A 14681-nucleotide genomic window follows, 5' to 3' on the forward strand; every position below is an offset into this window, starting at 1 on the left:
TATAGCAAAACCAACAATGGTCAAATGAACTGTGGTTAAACTGACCTATTGCAAACCAACAATGGTCAAATGAACTGTGGTTAAACTGACCTATAGCAAACCAACAATGGTCAAATGAACTGTGGTTAAACTGACCTATAGCAAACCAACAATGGTCAAATGAACTGTGGTTAAACGTACGAATTGCAAACCAACAATGGTCAAATGAACTGTGGTTAAACTGACCTATTGCAAACCAACAATGGTCAAATGAACTGTGGTTAAACTGACCTATAGCAAACCAACAATGGTCAAATAAACTGTGGTTAAACTGACCTATAGCAAACCAACAATGGTCAAATGAACTGTGGTTAAACTGACCTATTGCAAACCAACAATGGTCAAATGAACTGTGGTTAAACTGACCTATAGCAAACCAACAAAGGTCAAATGAACTGTGGTTAAACTGACCTATAGCAAACCAACAATGGTCAAATGAACTGTGGTTAAACTGACCTATTGCAAACCAACAATGGTCAAATGAACTGTGGTTAAACTGACCTATAGCAAACCAACAATGGTCAAATGAACTGTGGTTAAACTGACCTATTGCAAACCAACAATGGTCAAATGAACTGTGGTTAAACGTACCTATTGCAAACCAACAATGGTCAAATGAACTGTGGTTAAACTGACCTATAGCAAACCAACAATGGTCAAATGAACTGTGGTTAAACTGACCTATAGCAAACCAACAATGGTCAAATGAACTGTGGTTAAACTGACCTATTGCAAACCAACAATGGTCAAATGAACTGTGGTTAAACTGACCTATTGCAAACCAACAATGGTCAAATGAACTGTGGTTAAACTGACCTATTGCAAACCAACAATGGTCAAATGAACTGTGGTTAAACTGACCTATAGCAAACCAACAATGGTCAAATGAACTGTGGTTAAACTGACCTATTGCAAACCAACAATGGTCAAATGAACTGTGGTTAAACTGACCTATAGCAAACCAACAATGGTCAAATATCTTGATTACGTGCAAGACTGATTACGTGACTTCCGTCTCGCTTCCGCATTGTCTCCGTGCTGCTGTGCTGTTTGTTGCTACTTGGCTACCTGCCAAACTATTCACGTTTTACTTTTAATAAACGTTTAATCAATCTCTGTGTTCAACAAATTTACCAACTTTTTAGTTTTGTCCTCACTCATCTTTTTTCGTTAAACTTTTTCACCCCGGACGTTTTATCCCGAGACAGAAGAGTCATTTTCCTGTGCGTTTTAGCTGCCAATTTTACTTTATTTTCCTTTTTTCCATCGCAACTTTTTTCCCTTATTCAACTTTTTTCACTCCGGACGCTTTATCTGGACATGGTTCGTCAACATCTTCAACAGCCGAAGCTAAGTAGTAACATTAACATGATGTCTTCTAATTGCAGTCGCTGTACTCATAATATACAGGAGAACGATCGCCTTACGGACGAGAATAGCTGTGCTACAAGCCCAGCTTCAGACGCAATCGTTAGGCAAGGGTAATTTCAGTGTAGGAAAGGAAGAAACAGCGTCTGTGCCACCAGTAAGTACAGACAGTAACGTTAGTATAAATCCCCCCGCACAGTCCCCGCAGCCGGACAACTTTCTCATGGCTTCTGGAGGGAAATACTGTTGGAATGCTCAACCGGTGTCGCTCATTCAGCCGACAGAAACCTTCAACCGGTTTTCCCCATTATGTAGCGAGTCGGAGTCTGAGTCTGAGTCTTCTCTTGTCTCTACTCCTCCCGTTACGGGGTCTGAGACGCCGAAGGCTCCCACCATTAGCTCTGACAAATTGAAAACCCTAGTCATTGGCGACTCCATTACCCGCAGTATTAGACTTAAAACGAATCACCCAGCGATCATACACTGTTTACCAGGGGGCAGGGCTACCGACGTTAAGGCTAATCTAAAGATGGTGCTGGCTAAAGCTAAAACTGGCGAGTGTAGAGAGTATAGAGATATTGTTATCCACGTCGGCACCAACGATGTTAGGATGAAACAGTCAGAGGTCACCAAGTGCAACATAGCTTCAGCTTGTAAATCAGCTAGAAAGATGTGTCGGCATCGAGTAATTGTCTCTGGCCCCCTCCCAGTTAGGGGAAGTGACGAGCTCTACAGCAGAGTCTCAGCACTCAATCGCTGGTTGAAAACTGTTTTCTGCCCCTCCCAAAAGATAACATTTGTGGTTAATTGGCCCTCTTTCTGGGACTCACCCACAAACAGGACCAAGCCTGACCTGCTGAGGAGTGACGGACTCCATCCTAGCTGGAGGGGTGCTCTCCTCTTATCTACCAACATAGATAGGGCTCTATCTCCTCTAGCCCCACAGTGAAATAGGGTGCAGGCCAGGCAGCAGGCTGTTAGCCAACCTGCCAGCTTAGTGGAGTCTGCCAATAGCATAGTCAGTGTAGTCAGCTCAGCCATACCCATTGAGACTGTGTCTGTGCCTCGACCTAGGTTGGGCAAAACTAAACATGGCGGTGTTCACCCTAGCAATCTTATTAGGATAAAGACCTCCTCCATTCCTGCCATTATTGAAAGAGATCGTGATACCTCACATCTCAAAATAGGGTTACTTAATGTTAGATCCCTCACTTCAAAGGCAGTCATAGTCAATGAACTAATCACTGATCATAATCTTGATGTGATTGGACTGAAACATGGCTTAAGCCTGATGAATTTGCTGTGTTAAATGAGGCCTCACCTCCTGGTTACACTAGTGACCATATTCCCGTGCATCCCGCAAAGGCGGAGGTGTTGCTAACATTTACGATAGCAAATTTCAATTTACAAAAAAAAATGGCGTTTTCATCTTTTGAGCTTCTAGTCATGAAATCTATGCAGCCTACTCAATCACTTTTTATAGCTACTGTTTACAGGCCTCCTGGGCCATATACAGCGTTCCTCTCTGAGTTTCCTGAATTCCTATCAGACCTTGTAGTCATAGCAGATCATATTCTAATTTTTGGTGATTTTAATATTCACATGGAGAAGTCCACAGACCCACTCCAAAAGTCTTTCGGAGCCATCATCGACTCAGTGGGTTTTGTCCAACATGTCTCTGGACCTACTCACTGCCACAGTCATACTCTGGACCTAGTTTTGTCCCATGGAATAAATGTTGTAGATCTTAATGTTTTTCCACAAAATCCTGGACTATCGGACCACCATTTTATTACGTTTGCAATCGCAACAAATAATCTGCTCAGACCCCAACCAAGGAGCATCAAAAGTCGTGCTATAAATTCTCAGACAACACAAAAATTCCTTGATGCCCTTCCAGACTCCTTCTGCCTACCCAAGGACGTCAGAGGACAAAAATCAGTTAACCACTTAACTGAGGAACTCAATTTAACCTTGCGCAATACCCTAGATGCAGTTGCACCCCTAAAAACGAAAAACATTTGTCATAAGAAACTAGCTCCCTGGTATACAGAAAATACCCGAGCTTTGAAGCAAGCTTCCAGGAAATTGGAACGGAAATGGCGCCACACCAAACTGGAAGTCTTCCGACTAGCTTGGAAAGACAGTACCGTGCAGTACCGAAGAGCCCTCACTGCTGCTCGATCATCCTACTTTTCCAACTTAATCGAGGAAAATAAGAATAATCCAAAATTTCTTTTTGATACTGTTGCAAAGCTAACTAAAAAGCAGCATTCCCCAAGAGAGGATGGCTTTCACTTCAGCAGTAATAAATTCATGAACTTCTTTGAGGAAAAGATCATGACCATTAGAAAGCAAATTACGGACTCCTCTTTGAATCTGCGTATTCCTCCAGGGCTTAGCTGTCCTGGATCTGCACAGATTTCTGCGAGGGCCTGGGATCGGGAGAGACACTTAAGTGTTTTAGTACTATATCTCTTGACACAATGATGAAAATAATCATGGCCTCTAAACCTTCAAGCTGCATACTGGATCCTATTCCTACTAAACTGCTGAAGGAGCTGCTTCCTGTGCTTGGCCCTCCTATGTTGAACATAATAAACAGCTCTCTATCCACCGGATGTGTACCAAACTCACTAAAAGTGGCAGTGATAAAGCCTCTCTTGAAAAAGCCAAACCTTGACCCGGAAAATATAAAAAACTATCGGCCTATATCGAATCTTCCATTCCTCTCAAAAATTTTAGAAAAAGCTGTTGCGCAGCAACTCACTGCCTTTCTGAAGACAAACAATGTGTACGAAATGCTTCAGTCTGGTTTTAGACCCCATCATAGCACTGAGACTGCACTTGTGAAGGTGGTAAATGACCTTTTAATGGCGTCAGACCGAGGCTCTGCATCTGTCCTCGTGCTACTAGACCTTAGTGCTGCCTTTGACACCATCGATCACCACATTCTTTTGGAGAGACTGGAAACCCAAATTGGTCTACACGGACAAGTTCTGGCCTGGTTTAGATCTTACCTGTCGGAAAGATATCAGTTTGTCTCTGTGAATGGTCTGTCCTCCGACAAATCAACTGTACATTTCGGTGTTCCTCAAGGTTCCGTTTTAGGACCACTATTGTTTTCACTATATATTTTACCTCTTGGGGATGTTATTCGAAAACATAATGTTAACTTTCACTGCTATGCGGATGACACACAGCTGTACATTTCAATGAAACATGGTGAAGCCCCAAAATTGCCCTCGCTAGAAGCCTGTGTTTCAGACATAAGGAAGTGGATGGCTGAAAACTTTTTACTTTTAAACTCGGACAAAACAGAGATGCTTGTTCTAGGTCCCAAGAAACAAAGAGATCTTCTGTTAAATCTGACAATTCATCTTGATGGTTGTAAAGTCGTCTCAAATAAAACTGTGAAGGACCTCAGCGTTACTCTTGACCCTGATCTCTCTTTTGACGAACATATCAAGACTGTTTCAAGGACAGCTTTTTTCCATCTACGTAACATTGCAAAAATCAGAAATTTTCTGTCCAAAAATGATGCAGAAAAATTAATCCATGCATTTGTTACTTCTAGGTTAGACTACTGCAATGCTCTATTTTCCGGCTACCCGGATAAAGCACTAAATAAACTTCAGTTAGTGCTAAATACGGCTGCTAGCATCCTGACTAGAACCAAGAAATTTGATCATATTACTCCAGTGCTAGCTTCCCTACACTGGCTTCCTGTTAAGGCAAGGGCTGATTTCAAGGTTTTACTGTTAACCTATAAAGCGTTACATGGGCTTGCTCCTACCTATCTTTCCGAGTTGGTCCTGCCGTACATACCAATACGTACGCTACGGTCACAAGACGCAGGCCTCCTAATTGTCCCTAGAATTTCTAAGCAAACAGCGGGAGGCAGGGCTTTCTCCTATAGATCTCCATTTTTATGGAACAGTCTGCCTACCCATGTGAGAGACGCGAGACTCGGTCTCAACCTTTAAGTCTTTACTGAAGACTTATCTCTTCAGTAGGTCATATGATTGAGTGTAGTCTGGCCCAGGAGTGTGAAGGTGAACGGAAAGGCTCTGGAGCAACGAACAGCCCTTGCTGTCTCTGCCGGGCCGGTTCCCCTCTCCACTGGGGTTCTCTGCCTCTAACCCTGTTGCAGGGGCTGAGTCACTGGCTTGCTGGTGCTCTTTCATGCCGTCCCTGGGAGGGGTGCGTCACTTGAGTGGGTTGAGTTACTGACGTGATCTTCCTGTCTGGGTTGGCGCCCCCCTTGGTTTGTGCTGTGGTGGAGACCTCTGTGGGCTATACTCGGCCTTGTCTCAGGATTGTAAGTTGGTGGTTGAGGATATCCCTCTGGTGGTGCGGGGCTGTGCTTTGGCAGAGTGGGTGGGGTTATATCCTTCCTGTTTGGCCCTGTCCGGGGTTTCTTCGGATGGGGCCACAGTGTCTCCGGACCGCTCCTGTCTCAGCCTCCAGTATTTATGCTGCAGTAGTTTATGTGTCGGGGGGCTGGGGTTAGTTGGTTATACCTGGAGTAATTATCCTGTCTTATCCAGTGTCCTGTGTGAATTTAAGTATGCTCTCTCTAATTCTCTCGTTCTCTCTTTCTCTCTGAGAACCTGAGCCCTAGGACCATACGTCAGGACTACCGGGCATGATGACACCTTGCTGTCCCCAGTCCGCCTGGCCTTGCTGCTATTCCAGTTTCAACTGTTCTGCCTGCGGTTACGAAACCCCTACCTGTCCCAGACCTGCTGTTTTCAACTCTTAATGATCGGCTATGAAAAGCCAACTGAGAGACCTGAGCACCTAGGACCATACGTCGGGACTACCGGCCGTGGTGACTCCTTGCTGTCCCCAGTCCGCCTGGCCTTGCTGCTATTCCAGTTTCAACTGTTCTGCCTGCGGTTATGGAACCCCTACCTGTCCCAGAACTGCTGTTTTCAACTCTTAATGATCGGCTATGATAAGCCAACTGAGATTTATTCCTGATTATTATTTGACCATGCTTGTCACTTATGAACATTTTTGAACATCTTGGCATGGTTCTGTTATAATCTTCACCCGGCACAGCCAGAAGAGGACTGGCCACCCCTCATAGCCTGGTTCCTCTCTAGGTTTCTTCCTAGGTTTTGGCCTTTCTAGGGAGTTTTTCCTAGCCACCGTGCTTCTACACCTGCATTACTAGCTGTTTGGGGTTTTAGGCTGGGTTTCTGTACAGCACTTCGAGATATTAGCTGATGTAAGAAGGGCTATATAAAATAAAATTGATTGATTGATTGAAATTAACTGTGGTTAAACTGACCTATAGCAAACCAACAATGGTCAAATGAACTGTGGTTAAACTGACCTATTGCAAACCAACAATGGTCAAATGAACTGTGGTTAAACTGACCTATTGCAAACCAACAATGGTCAACTGAACTGTGGTTAAACTGACCTATTGCAAACCAACAATGGTCAAATGAACTGTGGTTAAACTGACCTATAGCAAACCAACAATGGTCAAATGAACTGTGGTTAAACTGACCTATTGCAAACCAACAATGGTCAAATGAACTGTGGTTAAACTGACCTATAGCAAACCAACAATGGTCAAATGAACTGTGGTTAAACGTACCTATTGGAAACCAACAAAAGGCAAATGAACTGTGGTTAAACTGACCTATAGCAAACCAACAAAAGGCAAATGAACTGTGGTTAAACTGACCTATAGCAAACCAACAATGGTCAAATGAACTGTGGTTAAACTGACCTATAGCAAACCAACAATGGTCAAATGAACTGTGGTTAAACTGACCTATAGCAAACCAACAATGGTCAAATGAACTGTGGTTAAACTGACCTATAGCAAACCAACAAAGGTCAAATGAACTGTGGTTAAACTGACCTATAGCAAACCAACAATGGTCAAATGAACTGTGGTTAAACGTACCTATTTCAAACCAACAATGGTCAAATGAACTGTGGTTAAACTGACCTATAGCAAACCAACAATGGTCAAATGAACTGTGGTTAAACTGACCTATAGCAAACCAACAATGGTCAAATGAACTGTGGTTAAACTGACCTATAGCAAACCAACAATGGTCAAATGAACTGTGGTTAAACTGACCTATAGCAAACCAACAATGGTCAAATGAACTGTGGTTAAACTGACCTATAGCAAACCAACAATGGTCAAATGAACTGTGGTTAAACTGACCTATAGCAAACCAACAATGGTCAAATGAACTGTGGTTAAACTGACCTATAGCAAACCAACAATGGTCAAATGAACTGTGGTTAAACTGACCTATAGCAAACCAACAATGGTCAAATGAACTGTGGTTAAACTGACCTATTGCAAACCAACAATGGTCAAATGAACTGTGGTTAAACTGACCTATAGCAAACCAACAATGGTCAAATGAACTGTGGTTAAACTGACCTATTGCAAACCAACAATGGTCAAATGAACTGTGGTTAAACTGACCTATAGCAAACCAACAATGGTCAAATGAACTGTGGTTAAACTGACCTATAGCAAACCAACAATGGTCAAATTAACTGTGGTTAAACTGACCTATAGCAAACCAACAAAAGGCAAATGAACTGTGGTTAAACTGACCTATTGCAAACCAACAATGGTCAAATGAACTGTGGTTAAACTGACCTATAGCAAACCAACAATGGTCAAATGAACTGTGGTTAAACGTACGAATTGCAAACCAACAATGGTCAAATGAACTGTGGTTAAACTGACCTATAGCAAACCAACAAAGGTCTAATGAACTGTGGTTAAACTGACCTATAGCAAACCAACAATGGTCAAATGAACTGTGGTTAAACTGACCTATAGCAAACCAACAATGGTCAAATGAACTGTGGTTAAACTGACCTATTGCAAACCAACAATGGTCAAATGAACTGTGGTTAAACTGACCTATTGCAAACCAACAATGGTCAAATGAACTGTGGTTAAACTGACCTATAGCAAACCAACAATGGTCAAATGAACTGTGGTTAAACTGACCTATTGCAAACCAACAATGGTCAAATGAACTGTGGTTAAACTGACCTATTGCAAACCAACAAAGGTCAAATGAACTGTGGTTAAACGTACCTATTGCAAACCAACAATGGTCAAATGAACTGTGGTTAAACTGACCTATAGCAAACCAACAATGGTCAAATGAACTGTGGTTAAACTGACCTATAGCAAACCAACAATGGTCAAATGAACTGTGGTTAAACTGACCTATAGCAAACCAACAAAAGGCAAATGAACTGTGGTTAAACTGACCTATTGCAAACCAACAAAAGGCAAATTAACTGTGGTTAAACTGACCTATTGCAAACCAACAATGGTCAAATGAACTGTGGTTAAACGTACGAATTGCAAACCAACAATGGTCAAATGAACTGTGGTTAAACTGACCTATTGCAAACCAACAATGGTCAAATGAACTGTGGTTAAACTGACCTATAGCAAACCAACAAAGGTCTAATGAACTGTGGTTAAACTGACCTATAGCAAACCAACAATGGTCAAATGAACTGTGGTTAAACTGACCTATTGCAAACCAACAAAGGTCAAATTAACTGTGGTTAAACGTACGAATTGCAAACCAACAATGGTCAAATGAACTGTGGTTAAACTGACCTATAGCAAACCAACAATGGTCAAATGAACTGTGGTTAAACTGACCTATAGCAAACCAACAATGGTCAAATGAACTGTGGTTAAACTGACCTATAGCAAACCAACAATGGTCAAATGAACTGTGGTTAAACTGACCTATAGCAAACCAACAATGGTCAAATGAACTGTGGTTAAACTGACCTATAGCAAACCAACAAAAGGCAAATGAACTGTGGTTAAACTGACCTATAGCAAACCAACAAAAGGCAAATGAACTGTGGTTAAACAGACCTTTTGGAAACCAACAAAGGTCAAATGCTTAAATATATTTCCAGAATGTCCGATCATTTTCTTGCTTTTGTACCTGGATTGAATATCTTTGCAAAACTTTAAATACAAAATGTCATCAATGAATACAACAATTAAAGTGTCAAGTGTTTTGTTGACATGAATATCAACACGTTGTTTTCATAAGAGAAAAGGTTGCCAATGTGTTTTACTGTTTCCGACAAATGCACAAAATATCAAATGGCTTTATCAGTAGTAGAATACAGGGAAAGATCTAGACACGGGGACTGTCTAATTGCCATGATTTCTTACATCATTGCAGAGATGCGCAAAATGAAGTTGAGCTATTTCTAAAAGTAATTTTGGATTACTCCTAAGTCGGCTCCAACATTAGCGCTTAGTTTTGGTGTGAATTGAGCATTTTTGGGGGCGGGCCCGGCCCCCTATGGCCCGCCCATAGCGACGGGTGTGGTGAAAAGCAGACCAGCCTTTTCATTGAATACATGGAATTGGATAGTGATGATACCGATGAATGAATCCTGAACACAATGTGGATGTTTTCCCTTTTCTTTTGGATCAGGAATTATTTATATGAAATTGTTTGGTGAAATATGCAGACCAGCCCACAGGATTTACCCATATTTCTGCACCTTTTGATAATTGTATTTCCAAAATTTGATCATCAATGATTTAGTGACTGCAAAGACAATCTATTGATCTACTTTGATTTTTTTTTTTTTAAGACAGACTAACTTTCTGTTTTGTCAGCTGTATGTTCGTGTTAATCTTTTTTGCAGACGGTCGTGTTTTAAAGAATGCATTTGCTGTTTTGATGGTATCATTTAGTTTTGCTGAACGTATTTGTTTTGAGAAGGCAGCTACATAAAAAAAAAAACACATTTACTGTTTTGCAAACTGCCACATAGTTGTGTCTTGTGAACACCGTTTCGAGAGAAAAAAATGACAACATTGTTCCAAACAACGCTTGTATGCAATTGAGAAACTGTAATACAGTCTCTTATCTGGTTGGAAGTCTGTATGGATGAGGTTAAGTACCTCAGATTGACCACCAGGTGGCAGTAATACCTCATGGGAAAGTGTTTACTAACAACCAGTCGGTATCTCCATAGTCTTCAGTGTCCTCATGTCGTCAAGGCCAGTTACATACATACAAAATAGACCCCCGAAATGTGCACCAGTTTTCACGCTAAAGTTGGAATTCATACAAACTGAACTTGACGTGAGTATGTGCTTTCCTCCCCGCAAACTTTAAACCATGTGTACGCACAGTTTCTAGTGGTTGAAGTATTGCATTTCCCAGAAGGCAACAGTATCCTATCATAGCCTTGTGCAGGAATATATGATGACACTCTTATTCAGAAAAAAATAAAATATATATATATATAGAAGATGCAATCATTTGTGTTTAGTGAGAAGAGCGTAAATCTATTTATTTTATCTTTGCATTCTAAAATAATTAGAAATCTATTTCCTATTATTTATTTAATTTCCATGATCATTGAAGGATAAATGACTCACCTTTTCTGACTGTGATGGTTTCATACTCGAGAAATAGCCTATAGGCCTACAGCAAGTTAGCATAGGCTACGTCCCATTTCATTTCACTGGATCTACTTCTCGGCTGTAAATAGATCAACTCGAAGTATTTTCCTCTATGCGATCCACAGTTTAAACGGTAGAACAGACGGTTCACCTTTTTCCATTGACGTTTTGTAGGCTACGTCTGAATACAGCAATGTCAAATTTCCCGAGTAGACAATATTTCCTTTATAAACATCATACACAGGCCGATATCATAACCTTTTCGGGCCATGACGAGTTCATGTCAGTAGCCATTCAACAGTGTCATTTGATTGGGCCTATTAGATAGGCTATTATCAGTTCTAGTTGTTTCTCTAGCCTAGCCTATATCCATCCAACAGGGAGCGCGGTCGATAACATACAGTAGAATTTAACGGGTGAACCGACAGTTGATGTATTGCATTTGAAGTGTGTAGGCTACCACTGTAAGTATAGCCCTCCTGTAGTTATCACTGCTTTCCGAGTAGACAATGTTTTCAGAAATTCGCAGGCAGTGCAACATTATGATCTGTTTACAGGTCCACAACAATTCAGAAACGGTCGGATACAGCAAATGTCACTGCAAAAGAGAACATTCTGCCAACACCTCCAAAGACATTTGACCAAAAAACGCCATTTGCTATTTCCTTTAGAAATACTGCCTTGGCCTAATTCCAATACTTCCAAAGTGTACAGCAAATAAGGACGTTAATGTCACCATAGAAGGTGAATGGCGGGTGTTTTTCAGGCGGAGTTATAATGCTCGTTCGCCGTTTTATAACAGGAAACGTGTATGTACGGCAAGTTTATAAATCTCAATATTTTTGACCACACGTTGATTTTTTAAAATATAAAACATTGTTGAATTTAAACGTTCTGCTGACAGGTGCCTCATTCATAACCGTTGCGTAAATGTAAGACCAAATACAGTATCTGCGTGCACCATTTCTGAAAAATCAACGTATGTTCAAAAATATTAATATTAAGATTGCATAAAACTGCACCATTTGGTCTATCCTTATTAGTAATAAAGGAAAGAGTAGAACATTTGAATTATTTGTCCTCTTGCTCAGTTGTGCACCGGGGCCTCCCACTCCTCTTTCTATTCTGGTTAGAGACAGTTTGTGCTGTTCTGTGAAGGGAGTAGTACACAGCGTTGTACGAGATCTTCAGTTTCTTGGCAATTTCTTGCATGGAATAGCCTTCATTTCTCAGAACAAGAATAGACTGACAAGTTTCAGAAGAAAGTTATTTGTTTCTGGCCATTTTGAGCCTGTAATCGAACCCACAATTGCTGATGCTCCAGATACTCAACTAGTCTCAAGAAGGCCAGTTTTATTGCTTCTTTAATCAGCACAACAGTTTTCAGCTGTGCTAGCATAATTGCAAAAGGGTTTTCTAATGATCAATTAGCCTTTTAAAATGATAAACTTGGATTAGCAAACACAACGTGCCATTGGAACACAGGACTGATGGTTGCTGATAATGGGCCTCTGTACGCCTATGTAGATATTCCATTAAAAATCAGCCGTTTCCAGCTACAATAGCCATTTACAACATTAACAATGTCTACACTGTATTTCTGATCAATTTGATGTTATTTTAATGGACAGAAAAATTGCTTTTCTTTTGAAAACAAGGAAATTCCTAAGTGACTCCAAACTTTTGAACAGTAGTGTATACAGTGGGGGAAAAAAGTATTTAGTCAGCCACCAATTGTGCAAGTTCTCCCACTTAAAAAGATGAGAGAGGCCTGTAATTTTCATCATAGGTACACGTCAACTATGACAGACAAAATGAGAAAAATAAATCAAGAAAATCACATTGTAGGATTTTTAATGAATTTACTTGCAAATTATGGTGGAAAATAAGTATTTGGTCAATAACAAAAGTTTCTCAATATTTTGTTATATACCCTTTGTTGGCAATGACACAGGTCAAACGTTTTCTGTAAGTCTTCACAAGGTTTTCACACACTGTTGCTGGTATTTTGGCCCATTCCTCCATGCAGATCTCTTCTAGAGCAGTGATGTTTTGGGGCTGTCGCTGGGCAACACGGACTTTCAACTCCCTCCAAAGATTTTCTATAGGGTTGAGATCTGGAGACTGACTAGGCCACTCCAGGACCTTGAAATGCTTCTTACGAAGCCACTCCTTCGTTGCCCGGGCGGTGTGTTTGGGATCATTGTTATGCTGAAAGACCCAGCCACGTTTCATCTTCAATGCCCTTGCTGATGGAAGGAGGTTTTCACTCAAAATCTCACGATACATGGCCCCATTCATTCTTTCCTTTACACGGATCAGTCGTCCTGGTCCCTTTGGAGAAAAACAGCCCCAAAGCATGATGTTTCCACCCCCATGCTTCACAGTAGGTATGGTGTTCTTCGGATGCAACTCAGCATTCTTTGTCCTCCAAACACGACGAGTTGAGTTTTTACCAAAAAGTTATATTTTGGTTTCATCTGACCATATGACATTCTCCCAATCCTCTTCTGGATCATCCAAATGCACTCTAGCAAACTTCAGACGGGCCTGGACATGTACTGGCTTAAGCAGGGGGACACGTCCGCACTGCAGGATTTGAGTCCCTGGCGGCGTAGTGTGTTACTGATGGTAGGCTTTGTTACTTTGGTCCCAGGTATCTGCAGGTCATTCACTAGGTCCCCCCGTGTGGTTCTGGGATTTTTGCTCACCATTCTTGTGATCATTTTGACCCCACGGGGTGAGATCTTGCGTGGAGCCCCAGATCGAGGGAGATTATCAGTGGTCTTGTATGTCTTCCATTTCCTAATAATTGCTCCCAAAGTTGATTTCTTCAAACCAAGCTGCTTACCTATTGCAGATTCAGTCTTCCCAGCCTGGTGCAGGTCTACAATTTTGTTTCTGGTGTCCTTTGACAGCTCTTTGGTCTTGGCCATAGTGGAGTTTGGAGTGTGACTGTTTGAGGTTGTGGACAGGTGTCTTTCATACAGATAACAAGTTCAAACAGGTGCCATTAATACAGGTAACGAGTGGAGGACAGAGGAGCCTCTTAAAGAAGAAGTTACAGGTCTGTGAGAGCCAGAAATCTTGCTTGTTTGTAGGTGACCAAATACTTATTTTCCACCATAATTTGCAAATAAATTCATAAAAAATCCTACAATGTGATTTTCTGGAGAAAAAATTCTCTATTTGTCTGTCATAGTTGACGTGTACCTATGATTAAAATTATAGGCCTCTCTCATATTTTTAAGTGAGAGAACTTGCACAATTGGTGGCTGACTAAATACTTTTTTTCCCTACTGTATATACATATATAATATAACAATTTATTTTTATACACACTCCGGACTCCAACATTGCTCGTCCTAATATTTCTAAATTCCATTCTTTTACTTTTTAGACGTGTTTATTGTTAGATATTACTGCACTGTCGGAGCTAGGAACACAAGCATTTCACTACACCCACAATAACATCTGCTAAATATGTGTATGCGACCAATTCAATTTGATTTGGACCACTTGTACCCTGTGGATGGGGGCATTCTAATCCTATGGGGGCACAGCCATGGTAGCTAAAATAATGGCCACAATAATGGCCTGCCCAGCATTTTTATACATGACCCTAAGCATGATGGGACGTTAACTGCTTAATTAACTCAGGAAACACACCTGTGTTGGAGCACCTGCTTTCAATATACTTTGTATCCCTCATTTACTCCAAATATTTTATATTATTATGTTGGCAGTTATTTGACAGTTATTTCAGAAAGCTATCTAGCAGAAGTAACCAATCTAAGAAGCCATT

Source organism: Coregonus clupeaformis, chromosome 27, assembly GCF_020615455.1.
Source record: "Coregonus clupeaformis isolate EN_2021a chromosome 27, ASM2061545v1, whole genome shotgun sequence".
Taxonomy (NCBI): Eukaryota; Metazoa; Chordata; class Actinopteri; order Salmoniformes; family Salmonidae; genus Coregonus; species Coregonus clupeaformis.